Source organism: Abramis brama (genome assembly GCF_963993115.1).
Source record: "Abramis brama genome assembly, chromosome: 2".
NCBI lineage: Eukaryota > Metazoa > Chordata > Actinopteri > Cypriniformes > Leuciscidae > Abramis > Abramis brama.
Genome location: NC_139964.1, coordinates 8,929,052 through 8,951,467, shown reverse-complemented (window position 1 = coordinate 8,951,467; position 22,416 = coordinate 8,929,052). Strand labels below are relative to the sequence as shown.

At 39.3% G+C, this 22,416-nt stretch overlaps 1 pseudogene across 1 annotated transcript in view; it reads left to right on the top strand.

Annotated features, from left to right (window-relative positions):
• The first annotated feature begins 18,835 nt into the window (after positions 1-18,835).
• Positions 18,836-22,416, top strand: part of LOC311077643 (NLR family CARD domain-containing protein 3-like) — a 28,181-nt pseudogene continuing 24,600 nt past the window's right edge. Inside the window, exon 1 of the transcript XR_014609565.1 lies at positions 18,836-19,004. The product of XR_014609565.1 is annotated as an NLR family CARD domain-containing protein 3-like (transcript). The remainder of the gene's footprint in view (positions 19,005-22,416) is intronic.

The following is a 22,416-nucleotide window of genomic DNA, read 5'->3' as shown; positions in this document are numbered from 1 at the left end:
TTTTTTTTCGACATTTTTATATATATATAAAAAAGAAATATGCATGCATTTAAGTGATTGCAAATGTTTCATATGTTATTTGAACCATTTTTGTCAGGACCGTTCTCTTTATCAAAAAAAGTAGAAAACACGACTCACTAAACTTTTGCCTTAAATCGAAAGAATCTCATCAAACTTTTCCAAGAGATTGTAATTTTCCATCGGCTCGACATCCGGCTTCTCTGTGAAAAGAGCATTTCCATCAGCTCTTTCTTCACGAATGGCCGGTGAACTACGCTATGAGTGTGGGCAGTGTAATCCTGTTTGAAAGGTCTGCGTGTGTTCCCGGTTGGACGTCTGGCGTTTTGGGTGGGCTCTGCATGGGACAGCAGGTATCCTTAATCATGTTATGGGGTGCGGGGTGTATTTTTGAGAAGGGGTTAGCTGGCAAGCTCCCATCCCAATTTCATACTAAATGGTCACACACCAGGTTTGATTAGAGAAGGCAAGGCCGAGGTACCCATTGTCATAGTTTCTGTCATTGGTGCAGAGCGGCAGGTCTGTGCATTTAAAGCCGCCGTAGTTTTTCTGTTGGAGGAATTATTCACTCCATTTTCTGCGAGTTTTACGTATGAAATGAAAAGTATTTTGACTATGGTAATCTGTGTGAATAGACTTAACTTTTTTTTTTTTTTCAGACTTTACTTTTTCTCACATTAGTCCAATACACTTTAAAAAAAAATGTAAATATACAATTTTGCATTACATTTATAACAAATGACCTGTTTTTGTTATATGAAGATTTACCTATTCACCCATGACTTCTAAATGCTTTAATGAAGTTCTCTCAACATGTTTATTAATGAATATTCTCCCAGAGCAGGTTAAATCTGAATGTCGTGTCTGTTCCTCTGTGATTATCTTCACCGCACAAAGATGCAGCGTTGTCCCGGAAAACCTCAAGTCCAACATCTGTGTTTGTTTTTGCAGGTGCTCATTTGGTTTGATGCGAACGTTTTGTTGTTTTTTTCAATATAGAATATTTGTGTAGGCTGTTTGTGTCAGATAAAGTGTAGTGGAAAAAGTCCCCCCACCCACTAACTTCTGTTGATAATTCCACACACCAAATATATTTGTTTTTCAAAGAATTATTTAAATGCGATGACAAGATGGTGGTCAAAAAAACAAGATGCATATTTAGTTTTTCTAAAGAAGAGGAATTGAGAGGTTGGTGGTCCATTGGCACTGCAACAATGTAATGAAGACCCACAAATACAGAAATGAGTCATGTGGGTCGTAGAATGACTATTTATTCACATTTAGAGTAATATTGTAATATATGTTAAACTTCATTTAAGTGTAATCCAAGCCAGAATATTATGGTTAAAAATCCCTGGCCTGTGGATATTATCGTTTCCTCTTGTCTCTTATAGTCTGGGTTGATTATCATTCTGAGATACTGGCCCTCATAAGTTGTGTGTCGGTGCGGGGGAAACTTCAATGAGGGGGGGGGGGGGAAGTAATTGCAATTACCAATAAAATTCATTATAATTAAGCAGTCATTTAATATAAAATCAAATTATTGCCTCAGCAGCCGAGGACGGAGGCACCCCAATGAGACCTGATTAATTTTTTCTTCTTCTCCCTTTCAGCACAACTGTAACTTTTAAATCACTCTGTCTCTTTGGGTGGGGTGTTTGGGTAAGGGGTATTTATTAAAACTGAGCCAATATGATGATTACCTGACTGTTTGGGATATTTATTAGACTGTACACTATTAGACTATAGATTATTAATATCATTTCATTAGAGTGGTGCAAAATGAAGCGGGAATATTCTGCATCTGTTCTGAATCTTGTGGCCTCTTTAAGTCGGCCTTGTGAATGTATTTCAAAAGGTTAGGAATTGGAAAACTGATATTGTTATATGATATTGCATGGAACATTGTAATGTTTGAAAAAAAAAAAATGATTTGTCTTCTATTCAGTCACTGCATATAACTGCTATCAAACAATAAAATCAAGAGAAATCAGATTTTATGTGAAATATTAAGTACAAAAGTAGAGAAATATTAAAGTAAAGTACAGAAATATTAAAGTAAAGTGTGTGTCCTAGGTTTGGAAGTTACGTGTATTTACTATAGAAATAACAGTGATTTAGGCATACTTACAAGCAACTAATACTAAACCTGTTAATATTACTCGGTACTTATGTGTGTAATTAAATTGTAACAAAGACTCGTTAAAGTAAAATTAAATAGCTATCACACTTATCTTTATGTACTAAAGATATTCAGATAAATATAGATGGCAACCTACCTATAAAAACTGGGTCAATTTTATCACAGTATTCTGTATTACTTTCCAGATGCATTAGTGTAGATGATTGACATTCACTTGTTCAGATGTAGTTCTTAAATATCTACCCCAAAAAAATCATTCTTGATTAAGTTCTGAAACTATGAAAATGTATCATTGGAAAGTCATATTCATGATATTTATATTTTACCTTTACAGACATATTGCCCTATCTCATTTATTTCTCTTGCTTGTGACTGATCTCTCCTCACACTCATGAGCTTTGAGGTGTTTGTGTGTATATATATTTGTATGCCAGTCAGTCTGTGTCTCACTGTTACTTATATTATATTATATTATATTATATTATATTATATTATATTATATTATATTATATATTATTTTCTTCTTTTTTGTGATATTGGTCATTTATTAATGTCACCTTTAAGATTGTTAAAAATATTTTTTATCCTTTTTTAATTATTTTTAAAAATGTATATATTACTTATTCTTTAATCTTTTAATTTATTTGTATTTTTATTATAGGGTATTAATGCTACCTTAAGAAACCATATTTGCCATAATTCTTGTAATAAGACTATAGTAAATTCATAATTTTGCTTCATATTACCACCATGGTTAATGCTACTTTTTAATGTTTTTATTGATTTATTTAGATTTTATTAAAAAAAAAAAAAAAAGTAAAAAAAAAAATTCAAAGTGAGACCTTGCATTTTGCCTTTTCACAGTGGTTCTAGTCTCATTATTTTAATTTATTATCTACTTTTCTTGACTGAAGGTTGGTCTTTGGTTTGATATGCTCATAAGAATAACATCTTTCTTATATACATTTTTGGTCTCTGTGAAAGTATAGGATACTTACTTTACTGGTTTGTAGGTGACATTATGTTTTTGAACCACACAAATGCTTGCCTAATGTTTTAAGATGTTTTATTGTTATGTTATTCATTGAAGGCTTTGGAACCCTTCTGTCCTCATAGATTTCTGTATTTCATACAATGATATAAAAACGTATCAAATAATCCTCCAACATGCAGAAATAATGAAACCCCGCTTTCATCCGTTGGGATTTTAGGCTTGAAAATTTCTAGTCATAACTCGTAATGACATGGAGATGTAAAGCTTTGAGTTTCGTCTGCTATCTAATACAGCCCAAGCATACAGTTGGTTTAGCTGTGATAGCTGACAGTGGAGCTGAGAACCTGGCAGTGTAGATTTTGGCTTCATTGGCGGATAATAATAATAGCTATACCAGCAGGAATGCTGTTGAAAAAAAAAAAAAATGTTTAGGCTGCGTGAAGAATAAGACTTTTTCAAAGCGGTATTGTTTGTGTGGTTTATTTATTTTGCCATTTTTATGACAGGACATTATGAAAGAAGAAGGGGGAAAATGTATTCTGCATCACCCGTGTGAGCATCGCAGCTCCATGTACGCTTATAGATATGCAATTTGTTTAGTCCTTTTATAGTTCAATAGCCCCATGATAATTGAACAGATCTGGCAGATGTTAAAGTCGTCATGAAACTGAAATTGTCTTTTCTTCCCTATTGTGACGCATATGTGATTGTAACAACTTCTTAAACTTCTTAAATGGATTTTTGTCCATCGGGAATTGTTTGGATCTTTGGATCATTGTCATTTGCTAATTTCTGGAAAGGTTTCATGCGAGTGCACTGGAAAAAAGGCCTCTCCAAAAATAAGCAAAAAAAAATTAATACAAGATATTTTTGCTTGTAATAAGCAAAAAAATCTGCCAATGGAACAAGTGAAAATTCTCTTGGTAAGATTTCTTGAAATAAGACATTATATTTAAGCCTTACAAGATATGAGTGATCTTGAAATTAGCTGGGAAAACTCATTTTTAGCTATATTTTACTAGTATTTGTCATGTTTTGTGTCTCATAATAAGCTTGTCATGCTCAAAAATAGTATTTTCCCCTCAAAAGTAGCATTTTTTTTTTCGGTCATCCTGTTTGTTTCAAGTGTATTTAACTAATTTTTAGTTCTATAATTGTTACACTGTTCTAGATTTAAGTCACCACCAACTTGAAATAAGATTGGAAACTGGCATTTTGAGACAAAATGTCTTGAAGTTAGCATTCCTGACTCGTATTAGGCAGTGCTCTTTTGCCATAATAAGCCATAATTTACCATCCTGTCATTATCTCAAGTGTATTTACCTTATTGTAAACTCAACAAAAATAATACTGTTCTAGATTCAAGACATTTTACCTACTAGATTCAAGACATTAACTACTGTTTACTAGACAGAAAAAGTGAAAAATAGACTTGCATTTAACCATTGTTTTTATTTAAACAGCAAAAAGTCCCAGAGGACTGCATAAAAGGGAAACAGCTTCATTTTTCTCAACATTTTGGCTCACAGTATGGAACTGCAATATGAAAACATAGTAGAACATTTTATAGATTATAAATGTAAGATCCCTTAACCCTACTCCACCTAAACATAGCCATTCTTATAGACAATATTAAAAGGATAAAAAGTAATGGACATGTGTAACGTTAGGGAAATGGCAGTTTTATTAACAATATAGCATTAAATGATAGTTTGAGCCACTAATCCTACCCCTAAACCTAACCATTTCTTAAAACTACTGTACGTAAGGTTAGGCTACAATTATAAAGAAAGACAACAGACATAACGTTACAAGTTTAATCACAATAATTTATTTAGTGAGAAAATGTCAAAACCGGTACCAAAAGTCGTTCACATGACGATGTGTCGCAGTCCTCTCTGGCAGTGCAGTATAATAGTTTTGTAACGTTATAGAGCAGAATTTAAATTCTTAATCCATGAAAATGTTAATCCGGTTTCGGTTCGCTGTTCGCTCTGTAAAGGCGCGCGCGCTTCTCTGTTTCAAATGTAGAACACAAACTTAAACACGGCATGTTGCAATCTGTGACGAAGCATGCGAGAGCCAATGAGCGTTTGATATCGCTGCCGTAAAACATGTCGTAACGCTTCAGGCGCAATTTTTGAATTTGAATTCAATCGAGCGCGGGATGCTGGGATTTGACGTTAACGGTCTCTGCTGAGAGAAATGATGAAGATCGCTGGATAAAGGGCTGAATTTGGATCTGTTTCTTGCAAACAACACATGGATTCTAAAGATTTGGATTACACCAATCTAATAAAATGGATGTCTTTTGTGAATTTATGTTGTGTTTTTTTGTGTCTCACGCGGTAAATAAACCAAATATTACAAAATGGTTAAACGATAAAAAAGGTATTTTTAAGGTTTTAAAGTGTATTCTTGTTTAACACCATGTAGGCTATTAATCCTCCTAAACGAGATTGCAGCAGAAGCACGAACAGAGCTGTTATTATTTATGAGTAACGTTAAACTATTAATAAATGTGACTGAAAATTTAATTAATAAGACAATTGAATGCAATAGAGTAAAAACATTAATGCCACGATTTTAAGTTAAATAGGAATATGTACAAATTTGTACGTCGGTAAAGCTGTTTATACGTAAATAAATTAAGTTTTTTTGCTGTCTATATGTAAATATTATACATACTCACTGTACTGCATTGTGAGTTGTGAGTTTGGCATGTTGACCTACAGTTTTCAATAAAGCAGATTTGTTGTCTCAATTCAAGTCAAGTCTATTTCTTGAAATAAGACGATTCATCTTTTACAATTAACACAGCAGCTTAAAAACCTTATGACATGTCAAAAAAGCTTGTTTCATCTGAGATATGGCTCAAAACAAGATATTTTCAAGACAGATTCACTTAACAAGATATTCAAGATGCACTGTCTAAAAACAAGCTCCTTTATCTCACTTAAATCTTGGTCTTTAGGCAATTTTGTCTTATATTAAGTGTGATGAGATATTTTGACTAGTAATTAGAAAAATATACTTGGCAAGATTTTGAGTTTTTGCAGTGTGGCAGGTTGCTGAAGGTGAGGGATTGAAACTTGTCTGCCTATTGGACAACCTTATTGCCCGGCCCTCATGCCGGTCCGGTGTACGTCATTCAAATTTAGTTGTAGTCACTTTGTAAACAAAAAATGCACACAATCGCAAGGATTTTTTTTAGATGAGGCCTAAGAGTACGTTTAGCATGCTAGTTAACTCTTAGCAGATGTACACATTTAAAAGTTTTTGTGAAAAACAGACTAGAAATTGTGATGACTCATCCTGTGCACTACACATTTTATCCAATCAGTTGCTCTATAGGTAAGGGATAATGTACATCCAGCTGGTTGTTATCGGAACCCCGAAGCGGAGGGGTCTTGCATCAGCCTGAAGGGGTTTATTCTGCGATAACAACCGGCTGGATGTACATTATCCCGCTTATTACACAGCTACTTGCTACTAGTAAATAATTACACATGAAATATTGATCTGAGTCTAAATATTTTATTAGCTCTTTAAACGCAAAGCTTCCGCAGAGAAAGCAGTTCAAGCAAGTTCAAACTAGATGGACATTTAAGGGATACGGTACAGTCACACCAGTTATTACACGGCATTTCGCCTCATAAATAATAATGAGGATAAGAGATATTGATCTGAGATGAAACTTTTTTAAAATCGTACCTGTATGTTATCTTATAATCCAACAAAACAATAGTCGCAAAATGACAGCAGCTGCGTTTGAATGAAGCAAGAGAGTCCACAATACTGGATGACATAATTAAATAACTGTGCACAAAATATTGATTTGACTAGGTTTTGATGTTTTATTAGCTCACCAAACGCAAAGCTTCCACGAAGAAAAAACTTTCCTAGCAAGCGTATAGCTCTGCTGACTGTTTTCAGTGGTTGTTATCGGGGAATAACATACCGCTGGATGGCGTGATTGACCTATCAGGTTCAAGTATTCCACAGAGTCGTGTAATAAAGTGAGAATAATACCACCTGCCTCTAATTAGCATGTAGCAAGTCATGATTCATGGCTGTGACAGAACTAATTCCTATTGGCTATTAACAAATGGGATGCACCCGTTTTTATATATCGCTGCTGTCAAAGTAACATTCCGATACAAAATAATGTTGCAATGCCAAACGTCTTCGTTTAGGGTGTACCAAATGAGTACACAGTAATGCCCTGCGCCCTCCAGAGTGAGTAGGGCAAAGTGATGCTCACTTTTGAATAGATTTTGCTGTCTATCTGTCTATCTCTTTTCTCCCCTTGCACTCTTCCTCTCTCTCGTTTTCCTGAAGTGCGGTGATCAATAGTAATTGGGTTGCCGCTTCTGACCAGCTTAGTGGCCCGGTGGACCAGCAGGAGGAGAAATGGAGAGTGTTTACGAGGTACTGAGCGTGACTGACTTTCCTCCGCAAATCTCTCCATATTTATTCAGCATTAGGCCTAATCTAAAAATCTTTCTTTCTCAACCCCCTGTTTTATCTATATATTTTTATTTTGCGCTTCTTTCCCTCTCTGTCTCTGTCATGCACCAAAGCGAGAGAGAGAGAGAGAGAGAGTGTGAGAGAGAGAGGGGTCCAGAATGTAATCCTTTTTGAGACTTAACCACCGGTACTCTTTGATGGCATATTTAATAGATTTTTCCCATAAAGGCTTTTCCTTAAGTGACTACATTCAAATAGAGAGGTATTAGTGATGGCATTAGGCAATCGTTAAGGTGTATTAAAGAAACCTCCTGTTGTTCATATAAATGCGTTCAATTCAATTTGCAGATCCCTTTGGGTGTAATTGGATTTTCTGATGTATGGTGCAAGGGCACTTTAGGGTTATATATTCACTCTATTTGGTAAAGCTTCCTCTGTCAGTGACACATTTTATAGTACTCACTTTGTAAACAAAAATGCACACAAACTTGTTCATTTTTTGTTCATGAGTGAGATACATGCTATTTGAAGAAATGAGCATTTGCAAATGGAAATGCCAGGCTTGCATGGTAGAATAGAACATAATATAAAAAAACATAAAAAAATCACCTGTTTTTCAGCTGCAATGCTTAAAAAAGCATGCAAACGATAAGCTTTCGTGACTGCGTATGCAATGTCATGTGAGCGTAACCGTGATAGAGACTGTACATGGAATGGAATGTCATGCAATTTTTAATCTGCAAAAAGAGAGATGCCCAAAATCTTATATCACGATACAAGTCATTTTAGTTCACGATAACAATATATATCACAATGTAGTTATTTTTGCTTTAAATAAGTTGGTTTTATTTTATACATTTTTAATACCATTGAAATTTCATTATTCTTAGCACCATTTTCAATATCAATTAAAAAACTAATACTAGCTTAAAAATCTCAAAGTAAACGGTGATAAAAAAGAGCAAAGAAAACAAACTACAATAGAACATACACACATGAAATAGACCCACCTGAAAAACTTCAAGCACTAGAAATAAGAAATACTACATAAATTGTGTAAAGTAATCAAATGCTTAAAAAAATGCATAGTCTACTGTGTAAATTGAATAAACATTTATTCTTATTAAAGTTACAAAAGTGATTTAGTCAAGAGCTGAGAGATTTTCTCTTTTTTTGTTGTTTGATTAACATTAATAACGACAGCAAGTAATTTTGAAAGCTGTCACTTTATGACCGACTGCACGGATCCATTATACTCAAGCGTTTTCTTTCTCAACTCTTTACATTGACTTAAAGGCACAATATGTAACTTTTTTGCTTTAAAATTAGCAAAAATCACTATATCTATGTTATATATATTTTTTTTAGTTGTGTACTTACATTATCCCGACTGTTTCCAACAACTTTCAAACCAGGAGAATTTTTAATTAAATTTTTAGACACGGCACGTTTCTTTATTTCCGGTTTGTCGCAGTCAATGGCGTCATATCCGTGTTGTCCCTGGTTTCCGCCTATGGTTTCCGCTCGTACTGCCATGGTAACCAGAGCTATGAGCAGAGCCCTCTGATTAACCAAAGCGACAGACGCAGATAACTGTGGAGTTCGCAATGTCTATTTGCACGCTGTTGTTGTTTCGTTCAAACATTACGGACCATGGCAAGCAGACTTTGGATAAAAAAGGAGAACTAAAACGAGAATCAATATCAGCGCGGTGTTTTCGAGATGCCGAGAGCTCCCATAGACAATATATAAACGAGAGCTCCACGTCCGAGACTTCGACCACTTCTACATGTACTTTATTAAACAGGTGAGCACATTTACATAAAACTAATCAATGTTATATAGTTCAACAATGATAAAATGTTAAAATACGATCTGTATGTTATTCTAATGTTGATCTAGCTTACTGCTAGTCTCATACAGACAAACTAACACATACATTTCAACACATTCAAATGCAGTTTAGTGTGCTAGTGTAGGCTAATGTTAGACCAATGAAACAGGGCTGCGTTACCTCACAAGTTTAATTTGTCTAATAAACTGACCTGTGAGTAGTAATTCTCGGTAGAATGAAAGTTCGGTAGAATGAAATGTCCATTCCTTTTATATACGCGGGACTCACGTCGCGTGTGGAGCTGATAGCTGTCTCTTAGCAATCCCGAACTGCTTCATATCACAGTCATGATAAAAGCATCGATGTATTCAGTCAACCATAAACATTATTAGATCGGTCGGCTTGACGTTGACGACAACATCCATAATTCTTAGCATGTGTTGCGTCATCAAACTACGCCTTTGTTATTGTACAGAGGTTAGCGACCCCTAGTGGAGAAAAATTCCATACTGTGGCTTTAAGACAGAAATTACCATGTTTACTTGCAAATACACTGTGTCAGTGGTTAAATGTACTTGCGCCTCAAAATGCTTTTATGATGCGAAATGTCTAAAGGAATTAAACAGACAGGACAAAAACATCTTATATTTCAAAAGAGATCTGTGCATAAGTGTGAATGCAGCTAATTAGATCTCCTGCTGTCTATGATGTCATCAGTAATAATCAAACAACAGTTAAGCTGAGAGAAAAATCACTCACAGCTCTTGAATGGAAAACGTTCAGAAACTCTTAAATACTGAAAGCACTCTTTGTTTATTGCTTGTAATAGGTTTCTTTGTTCCTCTTTTTTTATTTACTACTTGCTTTTATGTTTTGAATCTATATTAGTTTATATATTTTAAATTCTTAACATACAATTGTTTTAATCTTTTTTTTTCAATATGTAATTATATTTAAAAGATTTTCAAGTCTGTAAAAAGTAAATCAAGGATCGTTTTAGAATCGGATCGTGACTCCCAGATTCAGAATCGGATTCGGATCGGATCTGCTGTTTTCTCACCACTGTCAATTTGAATTGTGTTTATTTTGTTATTGAGAGGAAAGCGCACAGCACATACTTGCATATTAATCTAAAAGTCGCTCTCAGCTACGTTGAAGGCGTCTGGATGTTCGTTAACAGTATATACCTGCAAATTTCCAACTACTTTTTACTTGTAAGCAAAGAACAAGAACTTGGCCGTGAGTATCAGGGCATTGAATCACGTGTAGTCTCTTGTACGCTACATGTGCATGAGTGCGAGCATGAGCAAGAAGTTGCTGGCTACAGTTCACATAACACTAATAACAAGGTTTTTTGAATTCTACATATAACCATTTTAAGAAAATATATTTTCATATCATATACTGAAACTCAAAGGTCTTCACTACAACCTGCCGAAATAAAAGTTTGGTTTTACTTGAAGAAATTATGACAGAAATACATTAGTAATATGTACTTCTCAAAGTAAGTAATAATAATGCAGTTTAATAAACAGTATTTAAGGAATAGCACAGAATCAAGATTTTTTTTTTTCTTGCCACACAAATCTTATGCGTAATTTAGAAGTTTATTTCAGCCGCCAACACTGAAACCCAACACTGAACCAACAGGGCAGTGGTTCGGGTAAACATCAAACAAAAAAGTAAAAGTTAAAAATTATTTATTGTAAAGGAGTTGTATAATTTTTTTATTTGATTACAATTTTCATGCATTTATTAGATTTCCACAATTTGTATTCAATCTTAACACACTTGTAGTTCGGTTTGCTTGGTTCCTTTTTTCCTGACCAAAAACAACAACAACAACAACAACAACAGTTAGTCCTGGTCCGAATAGTGTTCAGATTGGCATTTTTATCACCGAACCAAAAGAGACCAAACTTAAAGGCATAGAGATATGTTCACAACCTGATTGGTCGGCTTTTATGACGAATTGCCTATTTTGAGAAGGAACTTGCCAAACATCCAAAACAATGCTGTGTGCTGGGATAAATGCGCTCGTTGTATGTGCGTAGCCTGCATATGATGGCATTTTGACCAGCTGAGAACTCCATCCATCCATCCATCCATCTTCTACCGCTTATCCGGGGCCGGGTCGCGGGGGCAGCAGTCTAAGCAGGGATGCCCAGACTTCCCTCTCCCTAGACACTTCCTCCAGCTCTTCCGGGGGGACACCGAGGCGTTCCCAGGCCAGCCGGGAGACATAGTCTCTCCAGCGTGTCCTAGGTCTTCCCCGGGGTCTCCTCCCGGTGGGACATGCCCGGAACACCTTCCCGGGAAGGCGTCCAGGAGGCATCCGGAACAGATGCCCGAGCCACCTCAGCTGACCCCTCTCGATGTGGAGGAGCAGCGGCTCTACTCTGAGCTCCTCCCGAGTGACCGAGCTTCTCACCCTATCTCTAAGGGATCGCCCAGCCACCCTGCGGAGAAAGCTCATTTCGGCCGCTTGTATCCAGGATCTTGTCCTTTCAGTCATGACCCACAGCTCATGACCATAGGTGAGAGTAGGAACGTAGATTGACTGGTAAATCGAGAGCTTCGCCTTGCGGCTCAGCTCCTTCTTCACCACGACAGACCGGTACAGGGACCGCATTACTGCAGAAGCTGCACCGATCCGCCTGTCAATCTCCCGTTCCATCCTTCCCTCACTCGTGAACAAGACCCCAAGATACTTGAACTCCTCCACTTGAGGCAGGAGCTCTCCACCAACCTGAAGCGGGCAAACCACCCTTTTCCGACTGAGAACCATGGCCTCGGATTTGGAGGTGCTGATTTTTATCCCAGCCGCTTCACACTCGGCTGCAAACCGTCCCAGTGCATGCTGGAGGTCCTGGCTTGATGAGGCCAACACGACAACATCATCCGCAAAGAGCAGAGATTAAATCGTGTGGTCCCCAAACCTGACCCCCTCCGGCCCCTGGCTGCGCCTAGAAATTCTGTCCATAAAAATTATGAACAGAACCGGCGACAAAGGGCAGCCCTGCCGGAGTCCAACACGCACCGGGAACAAGTCTGACTTACTGCTGGCAATACGAACCAAGCTCCTGCTCCGGTCGTACAGGGACCGGATAGCCCTTAGCAAAGGGCCCCGGACCCCATACTCCCGGAGCACCCTCCACAGGCCGCCGCGAGGGACACAGTCGAATGCCTTCTCCAAATCCACAAAGCACATGTGGATTGGTTGGGCAAACTCCCATGAGCCCTCCAGCACCCTGTAGAGGGTATAGAGCTGGTCCAGTGTTCCACGACCGGGACGAAAACCACACTGTTCCACCTGAATCCGAGGTTCTACTATCGGCCGGATTCTCCTCTCCAGTACCCTGGCATAGACTTTCCCAGGGAGGCTGAGAAGTGTGATCCCCCTATAGTTGGAGCACACCCTCCGATCCCCCTTCTTGAAAAGAGGGACCACCACCCCGGTCTGCCAGTCCAAAGGTACTGTCCCCGACCGCCACGCGATGTTGCAGAGGCGTGTCAGCCAAGACAGCCCCACAACATCCAGAGACTTGAGGTACTCAGGGCGGATCTCATCCACCCCCGGTGCCTTGCCACCGAGGAGTGTCTTGACTACCTCGGTGACTTCAGCTTGGGTGATGGACGAGTCCACCTCTGAGCCCTCAGCCTCTGCTTCCTCAATGGAAGACGTGACGGCGGGATTGAGGAGATCCTCAAAGTATTCCTTCCACCATCCGGTGATATCCCCAGTCGAGGTCAACAGCTGCCCACCTCCACTGTAAACAGCGTTGGTAGGGCACTGCTTCCCCCTCCTGAGGCGCCGGACGGTTTGCCAGAATCTCTTCGAGGCCGACCGATAGTCCTTCTCCATGGCCTCACCGAACTCCTCCCAGGCCCGAGTTTTTGCCTCCACAACCACCCGGGCTGCAGTCCGCTTGGCCCGTCGGTACCCATCAGCTGCCTCAGGAGTCCCACAAGCCAGCCAGGCCCGATAGGACTCCTTCTTCAGCTTGACGGCCTCCCTTACTTCCGGTGTCCACCACCGAGTTCGGGGATTGCCGCCTAGACAGGCACCGGAGACCTTACGGCCACAGCTCCGAGTGGCCGCGTTGACAATGGAGGTGGAGAACATGGTCCACTCGGACTCAATATCTCCAGACTCCCTCGGGATCCGGTCGAAGCTCTGCCGGAGGTGGGAGTTGAAGATCTCTCTGACAGGAGATTCGGCCAAACGTTCCCAACAGACCCTCACAGTACGTTTGGGTCTGCCGAGTCTGTCCCGCTTCCTCCCCCGCCATCGGATCCAAATCACCACCAGGTGGTGATCAGTTGACAGCTCCGCCCCTCTCTTCACCCGAGTGTCCAAGACATACGGCCGGAGGTCGGATGAAACGACCACAAAGTCGATCATCGACCTCCGGCCTAGGGTGTCCTGGTGCCATGTGCACTGATGGACACCCTTATGCTTGAACATGGTGTTCGTTATGGACAAGCTGTAACTAGCACAGAAGTCCAATAACAGAACACCACTCGGGTTCAGATCAGGGGGGCCGTTCCTCCCAATCACGCCCCTCCAGGTGTCACTGTCGCTGCCCACGTGGGCGTTGAAGTCCCCCAGTAGAACGACGGAGTCCCCAGTCGGAGCACTTTCCAGCACCCCTCCCAGAGACTCCAAGAAGGCCGGGTACTCTGCACTGCCGTTCGGCCCGTAAGCACAAACGACAGTGAGAGACCTATCCCCGACCCGAAGGTGTAGGGAAGCGACCCTCTCGTTCACCGGGGTGAACTGCAACACATGGTGGCTGAGCTGGGGGGCTATAAGCAAACCCACACCAGCCCGCCGCCTCTCACCATGGGCAACTCCAGAGTGGTGAAGAGTCCATCCTCTCTCGAGGAGTGTGGTTCCAGAGCCCAAGCCGTGCGTAGAGGTGATCCCAACTATCTCTAGTCGGAATCTCTGAACCTCACGCACAACCTCAGGCTCCTTCCCCGCCAGAGAGGTGACATTCCATGTCCCTAGAGCTAGATTCCGCGTCCAGGGATCGGGTTGTCTAGGCCCCCGCCTTCGACTGCCGCCCGATCCACTTAGCACCGGCCCCTTACGGTCCCTCCTGCAGGTGGTGGGTCCACGGGAGGGTGGCCCCATGTCGCTCCTTCGGGCTGAGCCCGGCCGGACCCCATGGGGGGAGGCCCGACCACCAGGCGCTCGCATACGAGCCCCAACCCCGGAGCTGAGAACTCGTGAACTCTATTCATCATCACCTTTTTATATTCAGAAACTTCATAATTCAAAGACTTGGGTAGAGTTTCCATTGGAGGACTGAATAGAGGAGCGAGAACAGGATGCTGTGATGTTAGGTAAGGTCTGAGGACTTGACCCAGTCTATCGTTATCATATTAAACGCACATTCAAATGGGCTTGTCAGTTGGGTTCTCTTTTGGATGTTATTACCTGTCAAAGGCTGAGAAAAACAAAGTCAGATGGAGGGATGACTAGAGTGAGAGATGGATGGATGGATGGGTGGAGAGATGAATGGTTTCTGAGGAGTAAATCCAGCCCTGTCTGTCATCTTATGCAAACCATTCTATCCTTTCAATTTAAATATGCGTTAATCATCACTGTAAATTGATGTATATACTGTGAAATTGAACTGAACATTTAATGATGCTAAATAAAAACAACTTCAAACAAAAGCCTCTTGTTAATCTGCATAGTCGGACTGTAACGGCGCAGACTATTCCAGCTGAAATGGGCGAACCAACAGGATGAATAAACAAGAGGTCGGAATAGCAAGGGAAGACCCGATAAATGAGAATTACGAGCGGGAGAATGAGCAAGAAGGAAAGGGAGGAATGCCCTGGGGAAGAGAGTGAGGTGAAGATGGACAGGCAAACCCTCTCGTTACACCTTCTCTCTCTTTCTCTGTCGCTTCCTTCGGCCCCCCCTTTACCCCTCTTTCACCCAGCCATAGCCCCACCATCTGTCTTTCCCCTTCCCTTCGCCTCTGCGCCTGACATCTCTCAGCCTTTATTTTAATCTTTTTGTTTGATGGAATTTAATGTGACTGTTTAAAAATTAGACATATCGTCTCAGTCTGCGTTTATTAGTAACGGAAACCGAAATCACCCTTTAGAGAATTTGCCTTGGTTTTATTACAGTAACACTAAATAATGGTATTTCGACAGAAATGTTCTCACTAATTCATACTAAATATTTTAGGGAACTGAAAGAATCTACTTTTTTTTGACAGTTCAACCCACTATTTCTCATAATAAAAACAGTATTGTTTTTAAAATAATATTTACATATTTGATCAATTTAATGTTCTACAGTCAATGCACAGAAAATACCAAAAATCAAATAATTACAATAATAAGCAAACTAAACAAATAAGCAAGAGTATATTGACAATCACGCACTTACAGTGCAAGTCTAAGGGGCAAACGTCCATAGACTTTCATTGTAAGTGGATTTTGTCAACACTTTTTTTTGGTTTGGTTAAGTTAGTTTAACCATTTCAAGTTGAATTTGTCATGTTTAAAAAAAAAAAAAATTATTTTATACACTTGTGGCTATTATGGTCTTACTACAAATAAATTGTGGATACTATTCTGGAATTATGGCCCAGATTTTTAAGGGGAGTATTTCACCATATTGTTTTATCACTTAGTTTAGTTCAGTTCCTCCATAGACTAGTCATCTGCTCTGTAGCTTTGTAGGAAACTAAATGTAATTTTTCCTATTTTTGCTTCTTGTTCACCAACAGGGGATTTAGATTTTTTTATTGAAGTATTCCTTGATGCGCCGTATGTGCAAACGCCACATTTGTAGTGTTTGTTTCAATGCAACGGTTATTTTTACACGTCCTGCCTGCCGTCAATCTAGTGTAAGTGAACCCCACCCAAACTCATATTTTATTCCAGGTTGTCCGAGCTGAACAGTGCAGTCCTCCCATTGCCCACACACCCCCTAACACCCCAGACCCATAACATACACACAAACACACACACACTTCATCAGCACCCCCACCCAACCGCTGGAAGATAAAACAGCATTATGGTAAATTCCACTTAATGACAAATTTTTAATTTGCTGAACACGGCTGTCTCCCGCATCCCTTGTGTGTGCCTGTGTGTGCGCGTTCACGTTTTAGTGAGTGAGTGAATGAAAGGGAGGCCTAATTACAGTGTGGGTTGGATGGGAGGAAGAAAAGCCCTCCTCTCCTTCTATCACAGCGATAAGGGAAAGGGAATGTAGCCGATTAATGATGGTGTTTATCTCTTTTCATATAATAACAATCATGAAAAGTCGATCTGCCCCTCAGCTTGATAGAAAAACACTCCCAGAGGAGAATTTTCATCAGAATGAAATTGAAGTCGCAAGCTAGTGGTTTTATTAAGTATTTCATTTTTCCTTCTCGCGTGTTTGTGCGTATGTGGATTCGAAAGGAAAACTAAAGGTTTGGAAGGCTCCCTGTACATTCTCACAACGCAAACATCCTAAGCATTTAAATTTTAATAGCATTCAAAACATTATTTTATTTTATTTTTATTCTGCACTGCTGGATAGCATGATGTAGTGTCATAAGATTATTATAACTAACAGCACATTAATAAATGAAATGCGCACCATGCATATACTCATAAACTTGATCAGGTCAGCACTTGCTGATTATGTTATCATCAAAAAACATCTGATCATATAATCTCTCGCCATAATACATGTATTTGATTTAAATACAGTTAAAGCAGCCAGAGAAAAACTAAAAGAAGAGTAAAGGGTCAAGAGCTTTCTTTACTTCCTCTCTCTCTCTCTCTCTCTCTCTCTCTCTCTCTCTCTCTCTCTCTCTCTTTACCTCCTCTTTCCTCTTACTCTCTCTCTCTCTCTCTCTCTCTCTCTTTACCTCCTCTTTCAGAGGTGGAAAGTCCAGGGGTCAGAAAGTAAAAGTCCTGCCATATGTTTATTCCACCCATGAACTCACACAGCAAAAACTCCAGTGTTAAATGAACTCTCCTGGGAGTTTATTTGGCTCCAGACTCAAGAGTGTTAAAGTTAATGAGATAATTAAGTGATTGATTGAGTGATGATTGAGCTTTATTGAAGACTGATGTTAACATGCAGAATCACTGAAGGAGAAAATCTCATTTTTTAAGTTGCCATTATGGTGATCAGTGTTGGCTTTAGTTGGGCTCTTGGCCCTTAAACTATTGACGTTAGATTTAGTTTGGCTGTTGTAACTGAGTTATAACTCTCAGATGAACAAAGAGAAAAGTTGACCAGGTGGTGTTGGTTATGTTTTGACAATCATCATTTGATCTGAATCACAAAACTCATTTAGAGAGTTAGGTTTACCTTGTTGATTACAGCAGCCTGTGATTCTACATTATACTATTTTCAGCATTTTCAATATAATCCAAAATATTTCTTAAAAGTTGTTCTGATCAAAAGACTTTGAAAAAGTATTTTATTTGGACACACAGACATCAAGAATCAGCCTGTGAATCTCAACAATGGTGACAAAACTAAAGCATGTTGCAGTGCATTCTGGGTGCCACCAATCAAAACTCATTCATGGCTCCCATTATGCATTGCGGTATGAATAAATTATGATCTGAATGGTCTTAGTAAATTCCTTTTCCTAATTGAATATTCTTTTTGTCACCATTGTTGAGATTCATACACTGAATCTCGATGTCTGTGTGTGCCTTTAAGAAAGATTTTTTATTTATTTTTTTCTTATTCTGTAGAATCACAGTGATGCTGTAATGACCAATATACATTTAAGTCAGAGATTAGGCTCTAAATGAGTTCAGTGAATCAGGTCAAATGATGATTATGTTAAAATATAACCAACACCACCTGATCAACTTTGTTCATCTGGATGTTATAACTCAGATACAGCAGCCAAACAAAATCTAAAGTTAAACATTTAAAGGTCAACTGCCCAACTAAATCAAACACTGATCTCCATAATGGTGACTACATTGTGATTTTTCTCCTTCAGTGATTCTGCTTGTTAACATCAGGTGTCTTCAATAATGGTGAATCATCACTCAACCAATCACTTAATTAGCTCATTAACTTTAACACTCTTTATTGTTAAAGTTAATGCTGAATTAGCAAATCCAGGTGATTGGAACAAAATACTGAGGAGGACTTTTACTTTCTGAACCTGGACTTTCCACCTCTGCAGATATTAGTTTGGCATCTGCAAGCAGGAGGTGTTTGAACTCAGAAACTAGAAGTGTAAGACTGAGTGTTACAAAGAGCAATGGAGATTAAAAATGACTGTTTTAATACATGAATCTGAGAGATGAAACTTGATTGTTGCCAATGTTACTGTAAATTTGTTTTTATTGTCCTTTTGATGATAATTAACAGATTAAGGACTTAAATCAAGAGAAAGGAAACACAACTCCAAAATGCATCACTGTGAGGAGAGAGAGGAGGACAGTAAGGAGAAAGAAGAGTGTGGTGCAGGACCCAGCTGTGTGTCAATGAAGAGTGATCAGTCCATGCGCAACCCCATTACTTTCACCTCTGACCTCAGGTACAGTACAATACCCATGAATGTAAATGATAAATGCTTTCAAAACAATTTACCATGCATTCAAGCTACCCAGTACTACATGTTGGGACAACAGACTTATAGACAGTGGCGGAACTAGAGTTTTATACATGGGGTGGCCAGGGGGTGGCCACTGCTACTTTCGGGGGTACACAGTACACACACACACACACAGTGGAAAAGCTTATGGAAGGAATTGGGTCACTCTGTTTGTGTCTATAAGTGTTGAACATCCAAAATATTTGCAGAAAACAAAGCTTAAGCACCAAGGAGATAAGATACCGTAGCATGTGTCTGTTATGTACTGCTGCGTTTATTTACAAAAAAGCTCACATTTACAAAAAAAAAAACTGTTTTTTTAATTGTACTTGAAAAATGTAAACAATTGTATTGCCCATCAATATAAAATCTTATCCTAGGAAGATTTAATACAACATAATTCTTTCTTTATAATAATTTATAATTATTCTTTCTAATTATAATTATTTTTTTGTGTTCATTTTTGGGTGAACTATCCTTTTAATCTGGCAAAATCATCTCAACTTAAATTCCTGAATTGGGTATGTGATTGACTGCCTGTGTCTGGTAGATGCTCTGACCTGTTGCTGGTCCTGAAGTCTGACCACACTGACTAGCCAGTGGTGATGCAAGGGCTGGGGTCTGTTTGCAGTGATCTGCCTGTTAGTCATTTTAAGCCAAAATGGGGGTCAACCTTGAACAAATTGCAACAGAAGCAAACTCAACAGAAGCAAGAGATTGGGTTTGGGACTGGGTCTGTGGGACTGTTTCTGGGGGACGAGTCTGAGGGAAGAACAGGAGACAATGGTAAGGAGAATGCAAAGGACAAAAGGTAAATAAAAAGTGAATCCCCAGAAACAGTTTTCGAAACTTTCCCCTAATGGGATTCTTCTAGACTTTTTTTCCTTACTCAGGACATATTGAGGATACAAAATTATTTGAGTTTGCTTCTGTTGCAATTTGTTTAACCTTTTTTCATAAAATGACTGGACTATGTTTGTGCTTATTTAAAAAGTACTCTGATATCTCTCCCTTTCTTTTCATGTTTAATTGACCCTGTTCAAAAATATGACAAATTTAAAATATGATTCCAATCATATTTATATTCTAATCATCATCCAATTACCAACATTTTTATCTTAACTCTTTCTCGCAGTAGCCTATTAAAAAAAAAAAAAAAGGTGTTTTTGGTAATTTTCACAATTTCATGGCACCCCAGAATATTTTGTTGTATGAATATCTGAACATACCAAAAGAATGAATAGACAAAAAATTGTTTTATTCTAGCTTTGTGCGTCTTTTTTTATCAACACTTGAATGTTGGCAAGTTTCATAAAAAGCAACATGAACAAAAAGCTGAGAAAATCGAATTTTTATCAAAGACTACATCTAGATCAGATTCAGAATGATGATCAAAACACAGTAGATCGAGTCCATCAACACCCTACACCCATAAAGCTTCATAGTCCTATGATCGCATTATGATATCACTTGTTTCTGCTCTTCTTTGCCTGCGTTTTGATCTCCTATCCTCACATTAGCTAGAATATTTGTATACTGTAACGTACACACGGCAAGGTACTGCATATGCGTGTATTAGGCCTAATGTAGGCTATTCGGAGCAAACCACCCTGATGCTAAACCTTATAAACTTACTTCAAATATGATGTTTTCTTATTCGGTGAAGTTCGGTATCTTGCAATCATCTCTCGTCCTCTGCTCGTCCGTTTGAAAACTGCGCGTGCGCCGCGCTGCCGGCGAACGTAATTTTTTTTTTAAATCAGCAACTGCCAGTAGCAAATAAAATTTTGGGGTGGCACCCGGGGTGGCCAATCGCATGTCAGGGGTGTCCAGTGCCACCCCGGACCCCCCTCTGGCTCCGCCACTGCTTATAGACAAACAGTAGATGGGTCCAAAATTTGAAAAAGCTGAATATAGTTATTTTCACAATACAAATTGTTTTAAAGCAGCTTCACAGAAGGCCTTATTGCTTTAAAAGGAATGCCTTAATGCAGCATTTCTTAACTCCAGTCCTCAGGACCCACCTCCCAGAATGTTTAAGATGTCTCACAAAATAAAACACCTTTTTTCAGCTCAACAGCTTGATAGTGTGTTAAACAGGGAGATTTAAAACATATTAGGAGAAGGGTGCCAATGACTGGAATTGACCCTTCACTAAGCCCCGCCCTCCTTAGTTACTGTTGCTACGCCTGTCAAGCTTTTGCGCCTGGCACGTCTATTACAGTATGTATGCACTGGTTTCAGACATTCCCAAGGAGATAATTAGTCATTTTTGGCTAACAGGTGAAAATTTGAGAGAGCAAGACTGCAGTATGCATTCGAGGGCTATATCCACGACATAATATGCAAACGATTAGAGAATAATTTCATCAAAATTGAAGCTAAAGCCTATAACATTAGGTCCCAGCGCAAGCAGCAGCCGCCTTGTACGCTGACCATTCAAATGGGAAACACACAAATTGAGGAACAGCTTTGTGCATGCACAGCAAGTGAAATTTGAAAATATTCTAATATTTATAAAACAAACAGCTTATCCATATGTATTGTGGAATAAACACAAGACATTAGCCTGACCACTTTGCAATGATAACATTCTCCCGCTTATATTTTTAGTGCGCCAGGCTAACGTTACTGCTCACACGTCGTGGGTCACATAAGTGACTAACTTACTATGAACTGATTAAGTTTGCATACCAACCTTTTCCTTGGAGATCTCCGGCAAGCCCCCTGATGTTCCCTCCTTTAACTAACTACCTTTTACTTTTACTAGAACTAACACCGGGAGAGTCGCGATCGGATTGGGGTAACGTTACTAGTTTGGCCGTCTATTAACAAAATGCTGAAATATATTTTTAAGTAACGTTATGTCAGTGAGCCTCCGTCTTGCCTTTAATCACACTGCTTGATCCACGAGCTGGACAATAACTTTATTCTAGAGCTGTTATAAAGCCAAAACACTTTACTTTTAATTTCCTATTATCAATGTAAAGCTGCTTTGGAACAATCTACATTGTTAAAAGCGCTATATAAATGAAGATGACGCCTGGCATTTCTCCCCTTGGGTTTTAGGTTTCGGGAAGGGAACAAAATCCACCACCCCGTCCAAACTTTTAGGATACCGGGTATCAGATTTGCACAATCCATACGCACAACGCTTCGGCAAGTTTGCCTCGCTCGAAAGCTTGCCAGACCTCCCGCGCCTAGTTACGGTTGCTAAGCCACGATTGGCCTGTGGTGGTTTTCGGGCGTGGCTTAGCGAAGGGTCAATTGAGAAACACTGTCTTATTGTATGCCTTAAAGTATGCTTAATGTCTCCAGTGAACAGCCAAATGAAATTGTGGCAAACAAAAAACTC